The sequence below is a fragment of the Malaclemys terrapin genome, chromosome 16 (assembly GCF_027887155.1).
Source record: "Malaclemys terrapin pileata isolate rMalTer1 chromosome 16, rMalTer1.hap1, whole genome shotgun sequence".
Classification (NCBI taxonomy): Eukaryota; Metazoa; Chordata; order Testudines; family Emydidae; genus Malaclemys; species Malaclemys terrapin.
The window spans coordinates 22,413,688-22,437,658 of NC_071520.1; the positions used below are offsets into that span (position 1 = coordinate 22,413,688).

General features: G+C 43.2%; 1 protein-coding gene and 1 long non-coding RNA gene across 3 annotated transcripts in view; one reads left to right on the forward strand and one right to left on the reverse strand.

Annotated features, from left to right (window-relative positions):
* TMEM132D (transmembrane protein 132D) overlaps nt 1-23,971 on the forward strand; it is a 416,714-nt gene that overhangs the window by 286,989 nt on the left and 105,754 nt on the right. The window lies entirely within an intron of this gene.
* Nucleotides 5,424-15,395, reverse strand: LOC128824465 (uncharacterized). The gene is made up of 3 exons (XR_008442477.1): nt 15,311-15,395; nt 11,713-11,770; nt 5,424-5,537 (listed from the first exon to the last, which is right to left on the reverse strand). It is a non-coding gene; the product is annotated as an uncharacterized LOC128824465 (long non-coding RNA).

Consider the following 23,971-nt stretch of genomic DNA (forward strand, 5'->3'; position numbering starts at 1 on the left):
TCACAGTTGCTTTTCAGAGTAAAATTGCCTTTTAAACTTGTTTTGGAATCATTGCCTGTCTGTTATTATTATTCACGTGCTAGACGCTGCCCTTGCCCTGAAGGGCTTCTATTCTAAAAATGCCAACAAATAGACAAAGGTGTGGGTAGCTAGTGCAGCGCTTTGTTTTGCATAGAAATACCGAATTGAAAATGTAACGCATGCATTTAGCATAAGGCAACAAAAGGTGATTGCTTTTTGCCACAGCAAACAAAAATATTCTTTAGATTTTTTTTTCCTTTTGGGGTAGGGACCATGGTGCATTTACCACTAGAAAAATTAATAGCTATTGTACTTCTGCAATTAGCCACTTAGCTGACCTGTTGAATAAGCAATGAAGAGACAACCACATTAATTACTTGTTAAACCACAAAACAAGGGCAAACAATTAGCAACACAAATTCCCAAGCAACGAAAGCCATTTAGAAAGCACAATTCCAGTTTAATAGAATTCCATTTTCTCCTTCTGATTACTGTAGCACAACAGAAAAAGATTTTGTTGTTGTTGTTATTTGCAGGCTTTAACATAGGAGCTTGGAAATCTCGTTTTTGTATTTGGGAGCTTCAGTTGCCAGCTGACTAATACTGTAATCACCAGTAATGATATATGGCAACAGGCACCCAGTTTTTGCCTGAATAGGGAATTGAGTAATGGGCGCTTGGACTGGCTGCTGGCAAAGCTGCTGACAGCACAGCAATTTGATGTGGAGCATTGAAAATTGGGTCTTCCTTGAAAAGCAGGAGCAAACACGGGTTTATTTTTCTTATAAATTAAAGCCGAAGAAAAATGGCTTTGCATAACAGCGGCTGTTCTTTCATAAGCGAGAGTTACATACGTTCTGTCTGATTAGAAGCACTCAGATTGCTTTTGTTTCAACCCAATTCCTTAGCCCTGCCAGGCTTGCTGTGTTGCTTTCAAGGTGCAGACTGCTTAAGGCCAGGGAAGTATTATGGTGGCTGGGATTCTGAGGCTGGAGCAAGTAGTACCCTAAACTCACTCCTTATTTAGCAGATACTTAACTTTAAAATCATGGGCAGATCACCCCTGTGTTACTCCAGTCTCACACAGCTGTAAATCCATTGGTTTTAGTAGAGTAACACAGCTATAAAACTTAAGTAATACAGAGATTGTCAGGGTTCCCTCCCCACTCTGAGCTCTGGAGTACAGATGTGGGGACCTGCATGAAAGACTCCCTACGCTTATTTCTACCAGTTTAGGTTAAAAACTTCCCCAAGGCACAAATCCTTCCTTGTCCTTGGACGGTACTGCTGCCACCACCAAGTGAGTTAGACAAAGATTCAGGAAAAGGACCACTTGGAGTTCCTGTTTCCCCAAAATATCCTCCCAAGCCCTGTCACTCCCTTTCCAGGGGAGGCTTGAGAATAATATACCAACCAAATAGGTAAACAAGGTGAGCACAGACCAGACCCTTGGGTTTTTAGGACACTTAAAACCAATCAGGTTCTTAAAAGCAGAACTTTATTATAAAGAAAAAACAAAAAGCAGCACCTCTGTAAAATCAGGACGGAAGGTAATTTTACAGAATAATAAGATTTAAAACACAGAGGATTCCCCTCTAGGTAAAACTTCAAAGTTACAAAAAACAGGAATAAACCTTCCTCTTAGCATAGGGAAAATTCACAAGCTAAAACAAAAGATAAGCTAATGCATTTCCTTGCTATTACTTACAATTTTTGTAATCTTGGACGCTTATTTCAGGTAGGGTTTTAGGAGATGGTTTTTCCTGCCCTGGTCCCTCTCTGTCTGAGAGAGAACAACAAAGAGAGCACAAACAAAACCTCCCTCCGCAGATTTTGAAAGTATCTTCTTCCCTTATTGGTCCTTTTGGTCAGGTGCCAACCAGGTTATTTGAGGTTCTTAACCCCTTACAAGTAAAGGAGGGATTTTATGCTACCCTTAGCTGTATGTTTATGACAGAGGTAAATCTGGCTCCCACGGCCAAGATTTTCACAAACAACTAGTACTGTTAGGTGCCCAACTTGAGGCAGTGCAAAAGGCCTGATTTTCAGAGGGCAGGGACTCAGCACTTCCTGAAAATCAGGCCCTTTTAAGGTCTCTCAAGATGGGCCCCCAAAATCACTAGTCACTGTTAAAAATCTTGGACCTTATCTTTATATTTGATGCCGGGGATTAAAAACAATTATTAACAAGTCATGGTGATCAATATTGAAAGAATTTTTAAAAATCAATTCACTTTTCCCCAGGTTTGCTGTTTGCTTAGTGTTATTGAACTGCAGGCAGATTGGGTGTATAGAAAATAGGTTACTACAATCAGTGTCACTTTTGTTTCGCATCAGTTTCACTTCCTGCTCTTATGTAAGTGTGTGGCTCAACACTGCCATATTAGGGTTGCAAAAATTACAATGAAATGCTTAATTACGAACACGACCTGATTTTCATTGGAATTAAAAAATTAAATGACGGGAAGTTATCTAATTTTTTCAAACTTAGGTTTGGTAAAATCAAAGTTTTGTGAAGCCTGAATTTCATATTTAAATTGACTTGATAGCATCCCTTTACATGCATACTAATTATAACATTTTTCTGTTGCTCATGAGTGTATCTTTCTTAACAGCACTTGAGCAATTTACACAGCAGATCATTTCATACCAAATAACTAATTGAAAAGTACAAGAGACCTCTGTGGAAATACGCTGGGTACCCAGTTGAATAACTTACCAATGAAGACACTGAACTAATGAATTTATTATAATCAGTTGTTGGGAGTTAAATACCAAATTGCTTCATAATGAGAAACAATTTATTTTAAAGTGATTCTGCGATTGGCAAAAAAAAAAAAAAAAAAAAAATCAAAGTCTGCAAATATGTGTAGCAAAGAACAATTTGCCTTTTGTTCCTGAAAGCTATATTCATCGGCATCATTGTGAGGCAGATTTTTTGGATGAGCAGGTAAGCATGAAAAGGGCAGTTGAGTTTGTCGTGGAACTGATGGATCTAAAAAAGCAGACACTGATATGCAATTGAGGAAAATATCCCCTTTACAAGCTGTGATTCAAATAAATGCCATTGCTCGTATTCAGTAAGCTAAACTTAGCATTCAGATGCTCCTGTATTATCGTTCTGAGTTCTTCTGCATCTGGAACCTCCCAAATCCAGCTCCTGGGTCAGATTTTCCATTTCTCTTGGCTTGACCACTACTTTTGTCCATTTCTTCCTGTATGCGTGGAAGGCCCTCCTCCTCTCCAAATGAATCCATAAGGCCCCTACCCTCTCTTCCTTCAGATTCCCTCCTTAAGATCCACTTCTACCATGGTGCCCATGAGAAATTACCAACTGAGAATGGAGCTACTAGTAACTGGTCTGTTTCTTTATTTACTGTTGCTTATAATTAAAAAAAAAAAAAGTTAGGGCTTTTCAGAGGAACCTAATGACTTAGAACCATTTAATTTTATGCATAACTCATCTACATAGCCACATTTTCTGTTTGTTTCACCCACTTCTTGTCTCTTGTCTCAAATAAAATCAGAAGATCTTTGGGACAGGGACTGTTTCCCCCCCTATATTTCTGTGCAGCACATAGCATAATGAGGGGCTGATCCTGACTGGGGCCTCGGGGTACTGTTGAAATATAAATAATAATTTCTAATGCCCCCAGTCTCACATGGGTTTAACTTTACACACTATGAGTAGGTTGCAGTGCAGAAAGTTAAGCATGAACATAAGCCTTTGTGGCATCAAGGCCTAAGATAAGAATACAAATGAGAGCTGACATCTTGACTGATACACCAGGGATTGAACCAGGGAATCCGGGAGCTAAAAGGTTTAGCAGCTATACCTTGAGCTAAAGTCTCCCAGTAGCAGCCTCATATCTTCTTGGGCACAGAGGAGGGGACAGAGGAGGGGACCTGTAACACCCACTAACCAGTGGGTTACACATACACACAGAGAAAAAGTTCCTCAGTTTTAAACAGTTCCATAGGCTAACTCATAAGGGACTTTTTGGATAATAATGTTTAGCTCATCTATTGTAATTTTCATACCGAGATCTCAAAGCACTTTACAAAGGTGTGTGGTATTATTATCCCAATTTTACAAATGGGGAAACTGAGGCAAAGGGAGGCATGTGACTTGCCCAAGGTCACCCAGCAGGCTAGAGCCACGAATTGAACTTAGGAACCTGAGTCCCAGTCCAGTGTCCTAGCCACTAGGCTACACTGCCTACTAGAAAGTTTTCTTATTTTTCTGGAACTCTGCATTGTTGGATTGTGAGGTGGCCCACCTGAGAAGACCTGCAGATGTTAGATAATAAAAGTCTCCAAACAGGTTTTATCCTGCTAGTTTTCCACTTTATTTGTTGTGGTACAACATACTCTTGTTGAACCACATCCAGGACCCATCAGTTTTATGTTGAGAGAGGCCACTGGCCCTTGAATTGTAATTGTCCTCCCCATCCCCCTTGTTGGTTGTTGGAGCTCTTCTGACCAGACATACCAAACCTGCGGGAAAAAACACAGAAATTGGGCTTGTTTTTGGCTTAATTGGCTTGTGAGTTGCTTGTTGGCTAGTTTTTGGATTGTGGCTTGTTGCTTGTTTGGCTTGTAGCTTGTTGCTCCTTTTTTTTTTTTTTTATCGGCTTCCAGCAAGCGGGGGCAAGCAGGGGCAAGGGGAGAGAGAGTCAGGTGTGCACAGTGGGCCCACCCCAGTCCCAGACTGCACGCCAGGGGGATCTAATCACACAGAGTGTTGGGGTTCTTAGGGATTGGCTTGTTTAGGCCTTGTTTTAAAATTCGTTTAGCTTGAGTTTGGGTTTATTGTGAAAGTCAGGGTGCGTATTTACCACATGAACATTGGCAACTGTGCTCCTGACAGTAGTTTATGCCTTTTGGCATAAATGAAAGGAATGCTTCCTTAATTGATTCCCTGCAGATTAGTGGTTTGAATAAAATATAGCAATAAAAAAGAAAGAAGCAAACTCTCCAAAATATTGAACGGGGGAGAGACAGCCCTTCCCACGAAACAAAACCCAAGTCATCCTCCCTCTGAAGTAGCTCCACAGATTTTGTGGTGCTGCTTAAAACAAGCCAGCATCCATTTCTTCAACTTTCTAACATGAATTGTTTTTTCGTTTTTGTGATTTCGAGGTACTGCTTGAATTTTGTCAAGGATTAAAGCTTTGGAAATTATTTATTTACAAGCCATGAAAATCTCCCCAAAATGGATTTTTACAAATGTGTAATTGGATAATTTGACAACTGGTAAAATGAAGCCCCAGAGATCTGGAATTACACTTCACTAAAGAATAGTCATTCTTCATGTAGAATTAATTTGATTTCATCTAGATTACAAGCAGTAATAAAAGTAGTCAATTAGGTGAATTATTCTCTGACTTTTCCAACCTTCTTTTAATTGGCAGCCATTCGCATTAAAAGAGCTTCTTCTTCATTGTCAGATAGCATCAGATGCAGGAAGCAAAACAGAGGATGAGGCAGATTGATGTGGTGGATGGAGCATTGGCCTAGAATTCAGAAGATGAGTTTAATTTCCTGTTTACCCACAGGTTTCTTTGTGACTTTGGGCAACTCACTTTTATCTCCCTGGGTTCATTTGTCCCCTGCATCTGAACTCCACTCAGGAACAGTCAGGGAGCAAGTGATAGAACCCTGATACTCAGAAGCAAGGCCTTGATTTAAGTTATTAAGCTGTCCCTGTGCAACTCTCTTATGCCTTTGACATAAGGTTCCTCAGAGATCTTGTGCCAGTGGAGAATTGGATGTAGTGTACCTTGTTCTGCCATGGCCATGCCGCCTCCCTTCCCGCCCACCATACCAGGACATGAGATTCTGGCACCGGAGGGGGTTCAGCTGCCTTTGCCAGCAGAACCCTGGCAGAGATTGCTTTTATCCAGAGGGGATTCTCCAGGGGTAAATTCTGCCGTTTTAGTTTCACTCGGCGCTGTGGTGAACTTTGCAAACCAGAGAATCTGCCCCCCGGTGTCTGCAGATGGGGACTGTGTCTTACTGCATGTATGTACAAGGAGAGGCAAGAGGTTAGTAATTGGCTGCTCAGATAGGCAGGACGGAAGCAGAGGAAGTGATTGTGATCCAGAGGTGTATCTGAATCCCAGTGCAGCTCATGTCACGGATAGAGAGACAATCTAGTCCTAAGAGATGAAGAAGAGACTGATGGACTGTGCAGTGGGGTATGTTAAGGTGAGTAGTAAGTAGATAGGTGGGAACGGTGTGAGCAAACAAACCATAGCAGACTGGTCCCATCACCTTGGAACAAGGACAGAAGGTTTGCCTGAGAGTAAATCAAATGGAACCAAAGTATCCCTAACTAGTGCTTGTGTTTAGCAAAAGCAAGACAAGGGGGCTTGTAAGGAGTCATTTCTTTCAGAGGGTTTGAGACCTTGAAGGAGCCAAGGAGGGAAATGTAAGAGTGGAAATCTCAAGATTTCAGTGCACCCATCTTAGGCCTGGTCTACACTAGGCGTTTATGTCGAAGTTAGCGCCGTTACATCGAATTAACCCTGCACCCGTCCACACCGCGAAGGTATTTAGTTCGACATAGAGGTCTCTTTAATTCGACTTCTGTACTCCTCCCCGACGAGGGGAGTAGCGCTAAATTCGACATGGCCATGTCGAATTAGGCTAGGTGTGGATGGAAATCGACGCTAATAGCTCCGGGAGCTATCCCACAGTGCACCACTCTGTTGACGCTCTGGACAGCAGTACGAGCTCGGATGCTCTGAACTGCCACACAGGAAAAGCCCCGGGAAAATTTGAATTTGAATTCCTTTTCCTGTCTGGCCAGTTTGAATCTCATTTCCTGTCTGGACATCGTGGCGAGCTCAGCAGCACTGGCAACGATGCAGAGCTCTCCAGCAGTGATGGCCGTGCAATCTCAGAATAGAAAGAGGGCCCCAGCATGGACTGATCGGGAAGTCTTGGATCTCATCACTGTGTGGGGCGATGAGTCCGTGCTTTCCGAGCTGCGATCCAAAAGACGGAATGCAAAGATCTACGAGAAGATCTCTAAAGACATGGCAGAGAGAGGATACAGCCGGGATGTAACGCAGTGCCGCGTGAAAATCAAGGAGCTGAGACAAGGCTACCAGAAGACCAAAGAGGCAAACGGACGCTCCGGATCCCATCCCCAGACATCCCGTTTCTACGAGGCACTGCATTCCATCCTCGGTGCGGCCGCCACCACTACCCCACCAGTGACCGTGGACTCTGAGGATGGGATAGTGTCCACGGCTGGATCCTCGGACATGTTAGCGGACGGGGAAGATGAGGAAGGAGATGAGGAGGACGAGGCAGTCGACAGCGCTCACAACGCTGATTTCCCCGACAGCCAGGATCTCTTCATCACCCTTACAGAGATCCCCTACCAACCCTCCCCAGCCGTTACCCCGGACACAGAATCTGGGGAAGGATCAGCCAGTAAGTGTTGTAAAAATCTAAACATTTATTTGTAACAGAACAGGAATATTAACAATTTAAAAAATGGGTTTCTCATGATTAGTTTGATTAGCTTAACGGTTCAGTCATGGGCAGTGCAACTATTGAAAAAAAATCTAGCAATGTCCGGTTTTGCATGATTGTCCTGCCCAAGCCGCTCTACTGGTTAGTCACTGCTACAGCAGCTACAGTAAAATGCGGTCTATATGTCCGGGGATGGAGCAGAAATCCTCCTGTGACATCTCGAGGAAGCTCTCCTGGAGGTAATTGGAAATCCGCTGCATTAGGTTCTTGGGGAGAGCGGCCTTATTGGGTCCTCCGTAGTAGGACACGTTGCCACGCCACGAGACAAGCAAGTACTCTGGAATCATTGCTCTGCACAGCATGGCGGCATACGGCCCTGGTCTTTGCAGGCTTTCCCGGAGCATTCGCTCTTTCTCGCTGTCAGAGATCCTCATGAGGGTGATGTCGCTCATGATGACCTGCTTTGAATGAGGTAGGGGAATGTTAGTGTTGGGACTGCTTTGCCGTTCCTTTACAGAACTGTAACCGCTGGTTTGCAGCCACGCGGTGGAGGCGGGAGAGGGGCAGCCGAAAGGGATCGTTCCCGGGGACAGCCGCGAGGGTGTGGGACAGGAGCAGACTTCCTGCTTGCCGAATTGCTGGCAGCAGGGACCGACATTGATTTCAATGTGAAATGAGGCCATTGCTAATATTAAAGTTTTAAGCTGCCACAAGTCTACGGCTTACCATGTCTGCCTGCAACAGAAATTCCGTTCTCCTGAGAGGCTTCTCAAATGTGCTGTAGAAGACCCCAGGCACTGAATGCGAAGGCCGAGAATTCGACCTTGTGCTGAGTGCGCATGTGATAGGTGCTGTGCATGGTCTTGTTCACAGAGAAAGACTATGTTCTTTGTTCACAACTACATTTATCTTTCTGAGGAATTCACTCCCTTTTTCCCATTCCCACAGCCCCATCTGCGACTGTCTCACAACCTAGCCTGTCATCACACTCCCAGAGGCTAGCGCGGATTAGGCATAAGAAGAAGAGGACACGGGAGGACATGTTCTCGGAGCTTATAGCCTGCTCCAGAGCCCAGGCAGCACAGCAGACCCAGTGGCGGGAGAACTTGACCCGAATGCACCAAGCCAACATGGATCGGGAGGAGAGGTGGCGTCAGGAAGACCAGCAGGCGACTCAAACCCTGCTTGGACTAATGAGGGAGCAAACGGACACGCTCCGGCGCCTTGTGGATGTTCTGCAGGAACGGAGGCAGGAGGACAGAGCCCCGCTGCAGTCCATCTCTAACCGCCCTCCCCCACCACCAAGTCCCATACTCCCCTCACCCAAAGTGCACAGAAGGAGAGGCGGCAGAGTCCCTGCTAACTCTCACTCCACCCCTGCAGAGAGCTCGAGCAGCAGAAGGCTCTCATTCCCCAAAATTTGACAAGTTCTTTCCTTCCCGCCTGACACAAGCCCCCGTCCAAGTTTCACTTTCCCAGTTCCATGTTTGGTTGATAATAAAAAATACGTTTCTGTTAACTACTGTTTCCATCATGTTCTTTTGGAGGAGGGGGGGATAGGGGGTTGGTAATTCGACAGGACAGTCACCTTTGGCAGGGTATATAGTCGGGGGCAGGCACAGCAGCAGGGCACATACATAGTGCAGTGATGCAGTGACTAGTTACCCTGGTTAGTCTGGGAGGTTGTTTTCATGTTATGTGGTGGGGGGTGGGTTGCTCTGTGACTTTGTGGCAGGGGAGGGCAGTTACAGATCTTAAGCGGCGGTCCTTAGGCAGGATCACAGAGCCACACAGCAGGGGATCTGTAACCGTCCTCCCCCTGCCACAAAGTCACATAGACCCCCCCATACACACAGTCCCTATCAGGAGGGGTGACAGGCTCCGTTGAAACAACCATCCCACCGCAGCGGAGCCTGTCAATCCTTGAGTTTAGAAGCTGCATTCGCGCCACTACAGTACACCCGCTCCGCACCACAGTCTGCGTCCCAGTTTTAAAAAATTCCCGCGAATACAGTATTAAAGAAAACGGTGTGCTTTAACAAAGTAGAACTATTTTTATTTTGAAACGTGTGTTGGAAGTGGGGTGAAGGGGGTATGTAACTGGATAGGATAGTCAACATTAACTGGGTAAAGAAACGGGGGCAGGTTTAGCTTCTCAATACACAAACTTTAAAGTCACAGGTTACCCTGCTCACTCAGGAACTTTGCTTTCAAAGCCTTCCGGATGCACAGCGCTTCCCGCTGGTCTCTTCTAATCGCCCGGATGTCTGGCTGTGAGTAATCAGCAGCCAGGCTATTTTCCTCAACCTCCGACCCCGCCATAAAGGTCTCCCCCTTGCTCTCACAGAGATTGTGGAGCACACAGCAAGCTGCAATAACAATGGGGATATTGGTTTCGCTGAGATCACAGCGAGTCAGTAAGCTTCTCCATCTCAACCTTGAGACGTCCAAAAGCACACTCCACCACCATTCTGCACTTGCTCAGCCGGTAGTTGAAGAGTTCTTTTTCAGTGTCCAGGGCGCCAGTATAGGGCTTCATGAGCCAGGGCATTAGCGGGTAGGCTGGGTCCCCGAGGATGACTATAGGCATCTCCACATCCCCAAGAGTTATTTTGTGGTCCGGGAAGTAAATACCTTGCTGCAGCCGTCTAAACAGACCAGAGTTCCTGAAAACACGAGCGTCATGAACCTTGCCCGGCCATCCCACGTAGATGTTGGTAAAACGTCCCCTGTGGTCCACCAGTACTTGCAGCACCATGGAAAAGTAGCCCTTTCTGTTAATGTACTGGCTGGCCTGGTGTTCCGGTGCCAGGATAGGGATGTGAGTTCCATCTATGGCCCCACCGCAGTTTGGGAATCCCATCGCTGCGAAGCCATCTATGATCGCCTCCACGTTTCCCAGGGTCACTACCTTTGGCAGCAGTACATCAACGATTGCCTTGGCTACTTGCATCACAACAACCCCCACGGTAGATTTGCCCACCCCAAACTGGTTCGCGACTGACCGGTAGCTGTCTGGCGTTGCAAGCTTCCACAGGGCTATGGCCACTCGCTTCTGGACAGTCAGGGCTGCTCGCATCCGGGTGTCATTGCGCTTCAGGGCAGGGGACAGCAACTCACAAAGTTCCAGGAAAGTTCCCTTCCGCATGCGAAAGTTTCGCAGCCACTGGGATTCATCCCAGACCTGCAGCACTATGCGGTTCCACCACTCAGTGCTTGTTTCCCGTGCCCAGAATCTCCTTTCCACGGCATCAACATGACCCATTGCCACCGTGATGTTCTCGGCGCTGGGTCCCCTGCTTTCTGAGAGGTCTGTGCTACTCTCAGACTTCAAGCCATCACCGTGTTGACGTAGCCTCCTCGCCTGACTTTTCTGCATCTGCCTCAGGGAAAGGTGTATGATAAGTTGCGAGGCGTTGAGAGCGGCCACAACTGCAGTGATGGTTGCAGCAGGCTCCATGCTCGCAGTGCTGTGGCGTCCGCGCTGTCACTGACTAGAAAAGTGCGCGAACTGATTTCCCGCCGGCGCTTTCAGGGAGGGAGGGCGGGAGTGATGGAGGGATAACGACAGTTACCCAAAAGCACCCTGGACACATTTTTTTTACCCAGAAGGCATTTGCGGCTCCACCCAGAATTCCAATGGGCAGCGGGGACTCCGGGAACTGTGGGATAGCTGACCACAGTGCACCACTTCCAATGTCGACGCTTTCCCCGTTAGTGTGGACTCACAAAGTCGAATTACTGTCCTTAGTGTGGACACACACGTTCGACTTTGCAATATCGATTCCAAAAATTCGATTTAAGTAAAATCGAACTACTCTCGTAGTGTAGACAAGGCCTTACTGTTTAATATTCACTGATGTCATTTCTAACAAGAGGAGGATAGGAAAAAACATCAGAAATAGGAAATAGTTGGATTTTAAAAGTTGACATTTAAAGAGACTAAATTGTAGGCATATATGAAATGTAAATGTGTTGGGGGGGTGGGGAAGGGAAGATTCTGATTCCTTTTCATACCACTTACTAGTAGCTCTATCATAAAATAACAGAATCACTACCCTGGAGTAGAATTCTGCAGAATTACTACTCTGGAAATGCAGTAGCTATAGTTCAAAGTGGCTTTTTTCTGCAATTTTAAACTTATTTTTCCTAAACCTGTCAGCCCCAAACAGTGTGGAAGAAAGTATTTAAACCTCTCTGTACCTTGCATGCAAATCGGTCTTCTTGAAAATAGATTGTGGGTCTGTCACATGCTCCAAACCTGCAGTAAAAATATTGTAAAAGGACAATATATGGAAAAATAGTGGAGCTTTGTAAAAGTCAAATGCTTGTAAAAGGAATCCTGTTAATTGTAATTCCATATGTAAAATCTCAAATTTTGTGGGGTGAGATCTGTACAGTAGATAGCCTTTGATTTAAAAACAGGCAATTCTTTGTTTAAGTGCAATAAAGGCACTATGTTTTTTACATACAAGTTTCACCTTGCCCTTAGAACAATGACAGGTGGGTGGGGCTAAATTTTCATAGAATCATAGACATGTAAGGCTGAAAGGGAACTTGGGAGGTCATCTAGTCCAGAACCCTGAGCTGAGGCAGGACCAAGTATACCCTAGACCATCCCTTCCAGATATTTGTCCAACCTTCCTTAGAAGCCTGTTTCACTGCTTAACTATCTTTATAGTTAGAAAGTTTTTCCTATATAACCTAAATCTCTCTTGCAGATTCAGCCAATTACTTCTTGTTCTACTTTCAATGCGCTTGGAGAACAATTGATCACCTTTAGCATATTTGAATACTATTATCTGGTTCCCCCCTCAATTGTCTTTTCTTGAGACCAACGATGCCCAGTTTTCTTAACCTTTCCTCATAGATCAGGTTTTCTAAACCTATCATGATTTTATTGCTCTCCTCTGGACTCTCTCCAATTCGTCTTTATCATTCTTAAAGTGGGATGCCCAGAACTGGACACAGTTCTCCAGCCTCAATGGTGCTTCAATATTGCCAAGTGGAACGGGACAATTATCTCCTGTGTCTTATATATGACACTCCTGTTTATCCACCCCAGACTGATGTTAGCCTATTTTGCAACTTCATCACATTGTTGACTCATATTCAGTTTGTGAGCCACTATAACACCAAATGTTACTGGAATTCCTTATAGAGAAATCTTCACTGATTTGACACCAGGTACCAACAAAAAGCTAGGACATCTGGGTGGAAAAGAAACCTATTAACATTCCCAACAACAACTTTACATTCCCAATGTAAAGACATGCAGAGATACACACATCTGAACAACTGTCTCTGTCATGTACAAAACCAAAAGAGAACACTAGAGTTGGGCAGGAAATGGTTTTCCCATCCTGTGAGAATTTGAGATTTTGAAAAAAATTCCTATATCAAATTGGGACAAAAAGTTGAAATCTTGACATTTTTTGCAAACTATAATAATCTGACACACAAAAAGTTATATCAGGTCAATTGTAACATTTCACTTCAATAATTTCAAAACATTTTGTTTCAGTTTTAACCTTTTAAAAAACTTCTCGCTGAAAAACAAATCCTTTCAAAAAAGTCAGTACAGGATGTCTTGATGGTTTCAAAACTTTCTCAAGAGTGGGAGATCCGTCAAAATCTGCCCTTTCCTGCAAACAGTTTTGGTTTAAAAAAATCAGCATTTGCCAATGAAAAAAATGTTTTGTTGGAAAATTCACCACCTGCTCTAGAGAACAAACATTGAGATTAACAAATCAGGAGAATAAATACTCATGGATTTAGTTAAGAAAGTGCAGAAAAAATCCTGTATAAAATTTCCTGAATCCAGGGAAGTAAATTGAGACCAAGGTCGCTATACTCTGTTATATGGTGTCAGAATGAAACATTCCAACTTTTTCAGATTATCTTTAATCCAAACAATTTGCTGAAATTGACACGAATTCACAAAATGTTTCAGTTGACCCAAATCTGCATTTTTTGCTGGGAAAAAAGTGTTGGTAAAAAAATTCTGCCCAGCTCTATTAGACCAGAAGGTATCCAGGGTTAAAGCCATAGATAGATTTCTGCACTGGCTTGTCCTCTTCTAACCCTTAATGGAATTGTATGGGGATATCAATGCAGAATTTGGCTCATAGCATCTGTTGTGAACTCCAGAAACTCTAGACCTAAAGGAGGATTGAAAATGGATTTTTCTGTATTTACCACTTATCAGGAGCACTGAAGTTGCTACATGGAGCTTGCATTCCTACTGCAGCAAACAGGCTGCGACCTAAAATGTCAGCACTCTTACCTGCAGGGTGACCTGATTTCATCACTGTAGTAAATACCTTTGGGGCAAAACACAGTCCAGAGACCCATGCCCTCTGTCGGCACATATATACCAGGAGAGCTTAAAAATCCCTTAGTAATTTCTGCCTGTGGCTACAGAGAAATGTTTTCCCCTGCTTTCATAGTTCCAGCAAATCCCCTTTGTATACCATGACTTTAAATATTTCAGTGTGTCCATGTAAAACAGCTGGTTATAACTAGAGCCAGTTGGGAATTTTTTGATTAAACATTTTTCATCAGAAAATGCTGATTCATACAAACTGATTTTTTGCCTCAAGAGGTAGATCACACCCCCGAATAGCCACCCAGCTCTGCTTCAGAGCATAGACTTTAACTGGGGTCTCTCACATCCCACATATGTGCTCTAGCTACTGGACTCTTGATTTCCACAGTGTGGGTTTGTCTCCTGTTTTTTTCATCAAAAATTTCAAAAGGTCTCTTCCATTGCATTGCAGAACAAACAAATTTGGCAACCTCTGGGATCTTTTTGTTCGGTGTTTGTACAGATCCTAACACAATAGGGTCTTGGTCCTTGGCCAGAGCTCCTAGGTAATATGGTAATACAAGTAATTAATAACAACCACCTTAATTTTTTCATAAACCAGCCCTAGTTATAGCATCTGCAATGTCTGACTGGCCAAGGAAATCCCTTTGTTCATTAGATGGTTTTGATACAGTCCTGTCTGGGAATATGCTTATATGTCTCATCTGCTACATACAGCAGTTGGTGATGTAGTTGCTGGTTTTCTTTTTATACTAATTTAGAATCTAAAGTATTTCTTGTTACATTCTAGATTATCCAGTTTGCTGCGTGCCCATTACAATTCAGTGAATTTGTAATAGTTTATGGTTAGTTTTCCAATGGGGACTTCATTGAGTAGATCTTAATTGCTCAATCTATAAAACTTCTTGCTACTGATTTTTGACAGTGAATAGTAAATGTGAATCTTCTAAACAGAGGTCAACAACTTACTGCACCATGATGTTCAGGACATCTTCCCTATAGCATGCACTCATGAGGCATGTCAATAGGTACTTAGTTTAATACTATGATATCTATCTTTTTGTAAAGGCAATCTCTTAAGAGCATTCTGAGACAAAGGACAAACTTCCCCATAAAGACACTAAATATTATATTTATATGTAGTCACAACAATGCCAAGCACATTGGAGAAATAATGTATTACATGTGAAATTTCAGTTAAAAATCACATGCCATGAATGGTATAAGAATGGAACATTTCAATTTTGGGAAGTTACTTGGAAACAGATGGTCATCATACCTTCAGGCAGATCAATCAGCCAGATTTTTTAGAAGGGGGAGGAGGGGTATTGACATGGAGACATTGGGCCACAATGGTTCTGGCATAAGGTCAGGAGTCAAAAGAAGAAGGTGCAAGTCCCCACTTGGATGCTGGCTTGCTCCATGAGCTTAGGTAATTCCATCTACGTATAGGTATTTCTAAAGTAAACTTACCTTGCTGTCATTCGGAATCCTCACTCTGAAGTGGGAATCATAGTTTTCCATTCCTGCCTCACAAGATTGTTGTGGAGTTTAATCCAATGAACTTTGTGGAGTGATCTGGAAACCTCCAACAGAAGCAGCTTAATAAATGCTGAAAAAAAGGGGGGAGAATTGAATAACAAGTTCAAGAAATATGTGTGATAAATCTCTGAACAAAATAATCACTCTAACCTTATCTCTGTCTTCTTACTGCCCTCTATTGGGTGGCATGTGAGACCTGCCAAAGTGCATTATCATGTCGCTCTGGGTGGTGGCAATATATGTGTGAATGTTTCATAGGTTACTTGCAGTTATATATTAATCTTGCACTGTTACTAATAAGGAAACGAATACCCAAAGCAACAATAAGAGGTAAAACATTGTTTTAGAGGATTAGTTAAGTGGTGTTTAGTGGAACATATTCACAGAAAAGTTTTTCACTTGTATCCCATAATCAAATGTGTTTAGAGGAATGTAATTAGGGTGACCAGATGTCCTGATTTTATAGAAACAGTCCTGATTTTGGGGTCTTTTTCTTATATAGGCTCCTATTACCTCCCACCCCCTGTCCCGATTTTTCACATTTGCTGTCTGGTCACCTAAATGTAATGGAGTAAGCCAGTGCTTTTGGTACTGAATGGGTGTACAAGAGACATTACCTTCTTGACCTTTCATACATCTCAGCAGTTTCTATTGGTGCTTACTTTGGGTCATGGTAGTATTTTAATTGTATTATAGTACAGACTCCTTGATGCAAGAGATGCCATCTGATGCAGTAGACATACTCCTTCACACTCTATGAGCATCTCTTGGCTCTTTAACTATTTTTCCTATGGATGTTGGCAGAGCCGTGCAAAATTTGATGATAGGTGGTGAGATTTTCAAAAGCTCTCAGAAATGATCAAGTTCTGCTCCTACCATGGTCTAGTGCAGAGCTTTCCAAACTTTTTTGTTGTTGCACCCCCTCTTCCGAGAGTCATGTCCCATGAGCACCATCTCCAGGCCCCTGACTCAGGTGAGTGTGACAAGACCATTAATGGGGAAGGGAAAGGCCATATAACAGTAGCTTCTGTGTCCCACAGGAATGAGGGCCCATGTGTTGGGAGTAAGCCCATCCTGCACTTTCCCTGGGTAACAGAGGGCTGGCAGGGTCTGGTCTAGTGAATAAGGTGCTGGACTGGGAGTCAGGAGACCTAGGATTAAATTCCGGCTCTGCTGCTTCATCTACTGTGAATACTTGAGCAAGTCCTTTCACCTCTCTGCATCTCCGTTTCCTCTATTGCCCTTTGTTTCTTTCCTGTTGAGGTTGTAGGTCTGGTCAAAAATCTTCTGTCAGAACTGGGTTTTTTTTTTTTTGTATGCAAAATTGGGTTTTTGAGCAACTGAAACTTTCCACCAAAAATCTGCTTTCTGTGGAAAACAGGAAACTTTCGTAGAAAACGGAACAACCCAAAATTGAAGAGTTTCCAGTTTGGGGCTGAATGCACGGTGTCCATGGGACCGCTGTGATACACTGTGGCAGGACAGAAAGAGTGGAGATCATGGTGCATTATGGGAAAGACAGTCCAGCCAGGTTGCCTGGCCTATAGAGAAGAATGGGGATATGAGGCACAGGCCAATTACCAAGATGGCATCTCCAAATCAAAATTTTCATTTTTCAGGTGAATGTTTTCAATTTTACAATGAAAAGTCACCATTTAGCTGAAGATGAATTGTCTTCAAAAACTTCTGGGGGTGAATGGAAGCTCTTCCCAGCTAGCTGCAGTTGGAAGCTCTTCAGGGAAAGGACACTGTACAGTGCTGTGCAGAATGGGGTCCCGTTCCTGACTGGCACTCTTAGGTGCTGCTGTAATACAATTAATAACTTTCTAGGGATCATATGGGCATTTCCCTTTTTGCACTCTGCCTAGGTTTTGTGGCCCTGAGCTGACCTCCGCACAGAATTTCAGACTGGGAAGCACCCCAAGCCCAAAGCTGAAATTGCCCAGTTTCCCATGTTCACCTCTGAAGCACATGAGATGCAAATTTCACACGATGTTTAGACTAGTTCATTAAAGGACCCAGGTTTATGCCAGTCCGGGCCTGAGCCCACTTGTAAGATCTGCACAGATTTTGAGGGACAAAGGCTGAGGTTTGAGTTTATAAAAAAAACGAAACCAGACAAGCGTCAGGTGGTTTTTGGGTAGAGCTGGGCAAAACCCGCAAAAGCTCAGATCCAGAGTGAAATTGCCCTAAAGTATGGGGTTATTTGGATTGGCAGTTTTGATTTGGGGCCTAGTTTCATATTTCATTGTGAACAATTAACATACAACTCTACATGTTGATCTTGGAAAGATTGGTTGTGGAAAAACACATAATGGTCCAGTTGCATCTAATCTAAGTAGTCAAACATGTCACTACATCCTCTAGGATTGTGAAAGAAAATAACTGGTTGTTGAGGGGCTCTTATTGGCTTTATTTAATGCAAGATATATCCCATTGTGGCCACAGAACATCATTTGTTCGGTCACTTCATTTTATTCCTCTTCTATTATTTCCTTACGTGCACTTACTGCCATTTGGTTGATGCTCAAGGGAGGACAATGGAAAATAAATGAAGGAGTGGATTTTCTCTGAGCTTGCTTATGCTGTTAAATAGTGCTATGCAGAAATAATTGTTTCTGTAAGAAGAAACCCATGGATGTCCTACTACAGTGTGGGTAGAATTCTTTGTGGCCACACAAATTATTTGCAGCTGGGCTACTCTAAGCTGTTCACATAGCATTACAGAAAAGCCTTGCATTGTGGAATGCACTGGAACGAAATTAAAACAAACATGTTTATTAATAAAGGTGTCCAGATGAGATCTAAGCCCCTGCCTTTTGCCAGTCTCTCCATCCTCGAGACAGACTCCAGTCTTGATTCACCTTGGTTAATCAAGTTACATTGGTGTAAATCAGGAGTAACTCCATGGAAGCCAATGTTGTTTCTCCAGTGTTTATACAATGCAAATGATGCCCTAGTTCTTTATTTTATATCTGTGGAAAGATCTGATCATGCCCTTGGGTGACCTTTCCATAAATGCAGGTGAGTGTTTCTTTTTAAATTGCAGCCTGTACGTTATATAAATTGGAAAAATGAATTGTAACAAGTTAGCTGTGTTTGCCTGAAAATCCATCCCTGTGAGCTGGTGATGATCCTGACAGAAAATGTTAAGTGTGTTTTGTTGACTCACTGTTGCAAGTGACCTGTTACCTCAGCCAGATATAAAAGAGGCAGGACTGGCTCTCCACACAGAATGGCCTAAGAGGACTAGGGTGTGGACTGAACAGCCCTCAAGAGGAACTCTGGGAGCAACCAAGCCTGTGGAGAAGACTTAGGCTGAATTTTGTGGTGCTTTGTTTTGAGTTCCTTTTGTACTAGAGAGTCTGTTTTGAGTCGGGTGGGTGTGACAAAGCACATGCTATTGTAATGAACTTTATACAAAATATGCATCGTTTGAAAAATAGTAACTCTCTGGTCAATAATATCATGGTGAAATGTATGTAGCAACATTATATGTAGAGTCAAGAAATCCCCCTGTGTGCTGTTTTTAACACACATTCAAAAGCACACAGCCCTGCCCAGGCAGAAGTATCCTGAATGAAGAAGTGTGTGTTTGCCTCAATTTACATATAAGTAGTATATAGGGTCCATGAGACAGCAGGGAGAAGAGATGGCAGGAGACAAAGCATATTTGTGTTTCAGCAAACACAGGTGAGAAGAGAGAACATGGAGCTTCCTTCACCACCAGTGTCTGTCGCCACCTTTACTGTTTGAATAATCTTTTTTTTGTGCCAATTCTCTTCAAAGCTTAATTGGACTATAAAAGGGGCAGAAAACCCCAAACTATCTCTGTCTCTCTCTCTCTCTCACACACACACACACACCTAAGAAGATACAGGAACCAGCCCTTTGACTTTGGAGAGACATCCTGATCTGGATGTGATGGGGTTGTTCTACTCATTACCGGACAGCACCACCACCTTGGGGTTCTGAGGATTAGCTCAGTCAGGCCAATACTGCTTCCATCAGTTACACCCCGGCAGTTTCTCTTCTGCAGCCCTTCTCTAACTCCAGGAACCACAGCGTCCTCTTCATGACTCAGCCCTCCAGCCAGGTCACTATTGTGGTTTCCCCTTCCAGGGGGGAGTGTATCAAGCAGTCTCAGGTAGTCTTCTGTCTCACAGTGCCACTCCCGTAGTGGCTGACAGGGGAACCCTGCCTGTCACTCACAAGTGAGCGTCTCTCTAATTACCTACCTTCAGCCTAACGCTCCTCTGTTCGCAGCCTAATTAGCTGTAGTTAAATAAGCTTGATTTATTTTTAATCTAAACTAATCCAGTGTTGTGTTTAAACTGATTTGGTTACTTATTTGGTAACTCCAGTTAAAGTAGCAATCTGTCGGATATTGACCCTTTACAGGGGCAACAGACCTTTACAATCTGGACTACCCGGGAGAGGACTGGATGGTGCAGAACACACATTTTTGGGGAAATTCACAACTTGAAGTGTGTTGGGGTCACCCTGCAAATAGTAACCAAGGCTGGTGTTTTGCTGACAGGCTGCTGGGGTCAGAGCTGTTGGACCAGGGCTGTGGTTATACACAGACACTCAAGATGTCTGCTGCATGCTGCTTGTGAGTGGCCCAGGTTGTGAGCTGCAACAACAAAGCATTGTGAGGCATCCAGGGTTGCCAGGCAGGTGATGACACTCACTGGACTAGGTTGCACCTTGGAATGTGATGGTGGGGGAAGCCTTTTAATGCTGTTATCATTCTCTGTCTATTTGTACATCATCAGGATGAATAGCTGGATAATGGATTGGTATGAGTCAGTTTGAATACAAGTAATTATTGTCCTTCTGCTAATTCACATTATGTGCTGATCAAAGCTTGTCCAAAGTTAGGTGGGGAGGGCTTGCGAAGCAACAAGAAATTATGTTGCTGTTCTTCATTTGCCTTAAAAACAGAATTTTGCTTAGAAAGAATGAACTCCGGTCTCTTCCAGATATGTGAAATAGCACAGCCCATTTTCACATTTTTAAATGAGTTTTGGTTCTGAAAATGTTTCAAATGGATTTAGTGCTGATGAAAGATGGTGTTCTATTTAAATCATGGCACTGGAGGGCTGAGTCCGCCAAAGCAACAGAAGACCCACCTCCTCTGATGAGGGAGGGGCTACAGGATCCAGGACTTACCGGAGTACAGGGGACAAAGTATAAAGAAAATCAGGGATGGGGTGCAGGTCCTAGGATCAAACCAAGGGAACCAGAAGGGGACCCTGAGCAGAGAACCCCGGTCAACGCCTGCTGCTCCAAGAAGTCCAAGGATTCAGTGGTTGCTACCCAGATGGACTCTACCTGGATGGATGCATGCATGGACAAGGGACCTGGAAACAGAAATTCTCACTTAGCTGCAGAACAGGTACTGCACAGGCAGCATGATATCAGTTTCTCTCATGCTACCACACCGGAATGCCTCAAATCTATCTTGAAGATCAAGATCACCAATACATTGCTGACCAGATCAAGGTGTAAGAGAGCAGTCCATCCATGGCTCAGGCCTCAACCACTGTAGAGAGACTGCAAATATAGGAGCTTGACTCTACCTCCTGTTGAAGTCAATGAGGGTTTTGCTGTTGACTTCAGGGAGACCAGCACTGGGCCCAAAAGGTGACAGTTTTCATGGTGGTGATTTTCAGAAATCTGTTTTTGGGGAACTAGACAATGAGCCACCAATGTCTCTCACAGGCTACCAAGCCCTCCAAGTAGCACACTCTTAATTTTTAAAACTGTGAATTTTCTTCTTTTCTAGAATAAGTGTTTGGCATATTGCTTTGTCTTAGAGGTTAATGGGATCTGTGTGAGTACTCTGACCTTAGCAAAATAGGAGATGTTATAAAGGCTGTGCATTCCCCCCATCTGTATTAGCCTCTTTCTCTTATTCAACTCTCTCTGATATAAGGGAACCTTGGCTCACAATTACATTTTAAAACCCCCAGTAATTGTTTTGTGAACCTCCTTTATAGTTCTTGCTATGCAGGAGTCTACTTAACAGGCATTCTACTCTGTCAAATTAATTTTATTTTAAACCCAGTTGATTTTTGTGGGATTCAGATTTTCAAGGTAAGGGAGGAGCATTTAGAAATTATGGCATTTAGCATTTACTGTGGAAGATATAAATATGTTCAGGATTTTATCTATCCACAAGTGGTATTTCCTTTAGCACTTTGAGAGGATTGGATAGCTTGATTTTTATAACCGTGGTTAACTTATCTTCAACAAGCATCACTGAATCTGATGAAAAATGCTCTTAAGGACATCTGGATGAGCTATAATGACCACAAGCTTTTCCGGTGTCTTTATCTTTCCAATTTAGGAAATGGATAAAATGTGCTTTCAGTATGGAAAAATATTTCAGTTGTATAATTAGCGGATCCCACATGTGTTAGCAGTAGAAAAACTTGATTTAAAAGGACCACAAGGTTGGGGTTTTTTAATCTCTTGAAAGTATCTGTTTATTCTGTTTTGTGCCATTGGTACCTCATCTGAAAACATGAATTTATCTCCCAAAATGCTTGGGTAGGTTGTTTTTAATTATTTTTGGGACAGAAATGCAAGCCAGAGGAGCACGACTATTTCGTGTTTTCCGAAAGCATCTGCAAAAAGAAAAAAGTGGGGGCTAAAAAAAATCCTAACCCAGAATTGTCTTGAGGAAACTGTTTCTCCATGTGAGGCCTTGAGCTTACTTAAAAAAGGAGAGAGAAAAAAAGTACATGCATAATGTCATTAGGCTGATGGCTCAAGAGTAATACATTGCTGACCAAGGGGAGATGTGAGATTGAGGGATTGTTTGGCCGTTAAGAACTTGGCCAGCATACCAAACTGGCCTTTAGTCCAGCCAGTCCAAGTCATTTTGCCATTTGACTTCTTGCCATATGTGCATGGGCTCAGACACACACCTATACATGGTTCCTGCCCTCTTGAATCTTCACCATATACACACGTGTGTTTGTGCGGGTCTGTATGCGCATGTGCACGCACACATACACATATGATAGAGATTCCAAAAGGACAGGAACTATAACCATGAAAATAGCTAATGTCCCCATTCCTGCCACTTAAATGCTTCTTCTTGTGCCTCCATTTCAGGGAGGAGGGGGAGTTGGGAAAGCATGTGGGATGCATTTCTTGACCAGAGCCATAGGAGGTGTCATAGGGAGATTCAGAGCATGCGGGATCCATTTCTTCAATATATCAATGGAGTTCTCTTTTTTTCCCTCCATCTTAAATAGGCCATCTTTTCTGAGGATGAAGCAAGACTGCACCAACAAAATCCTACAGTTGTGCTTTCACAACAGGTAATTGCACACTGAAGTGCCCATGTCAGACTTGCATTACCCATTTTGCAAATACAAATGCAAACTGACAAGTGAAAATGCTGGGTTTTGAGCCAGCAAATGCAGCAACCTTTGAAAATTCATCCCTTTCAACCAAATTCTGCCCTTGAATATGCACACACAATTCCCATTGACTTTGATGGGAGCTGCATGCATACATTTGAGGGTAGAATTTGATCCTTAGTGTTTCCTTTCTTTTCCATAATTCCTGTTGCTTCCCTCCTAACTTTATTTCTTCTGTTCTGTTCCCTTTACAGCAACATTGGTGCAGTTAATGCAAATGTTTTTATATTGCTCCACAAGAAGGTTATGTCTCTGAGTTAGATTGTTTTACTACTTAGTCTAAAAGTCTCTCTCTTGAATATCATTTAAATAAAGTACAGCATAATAAAACAAAAGAGAGGAGAGAATCACCTTTTTTATTTTGTTCACTCTGTATTTAACAGATAACGGATACAACTGCATTAAAAATATAGCAACACTAACAGTTGTGTCTATGGAAAATTAAAATTCACATGAATCTCCAGTGATTCATTCCATAGGTATGTGTTGCAGGCAATCTAGCTCTTAATAGAAGCATACTCTAAATGAAAGCAAATGTCTTTTTTTTTTAAACTACATTATTCTAGATATAATTTGAGCACCAACCTCCTGTCTCCCTTGGTCTCTGCATTTGAGTATTATGCTCCACACAGCTAATGAAAAATCACCTGATATTTCATGGTGTCAAGTATCAGAGTGGTAGCCGTGTTAGTCTGAATCTGTAAAAAGCAACAGAGGGTCCTGATAGGACCCTCTGTTGCTTTTTACTGATATTTCAGTGAAACAAATCAGTCAGAGATAGCTGGTAAACTAAAGATCAATTTTTTTTTTTAAAACTACTGACTCCCACCAGTGCAGTCTGGTGGTGACCCCGTCCAGAAACACATGCAGTCTTGTTAGATGTTTGATGAATGTTTCAATCAGCAACTGCTGCCTGTTTTACTGCCAATTTCAAACAAACTCTTTGCTTTGTAAGGTGGCCAGGTAAAGGAGAGATCCTGTTCTTCTTTTCCTATGTGGGGACAATGGTGGCTGCTTTTATACAGGGGCGGCTCTATGTTTTTTGCTGCCCCAAGCACGGCAGTCAGGCGGCCTTCGGCGGCATGCCTGCAGGTGATCTGCTGGTCCTGCACCTTCGGCGTACTTGCTGCTGAAGCTGCGGGACCGGCGGACC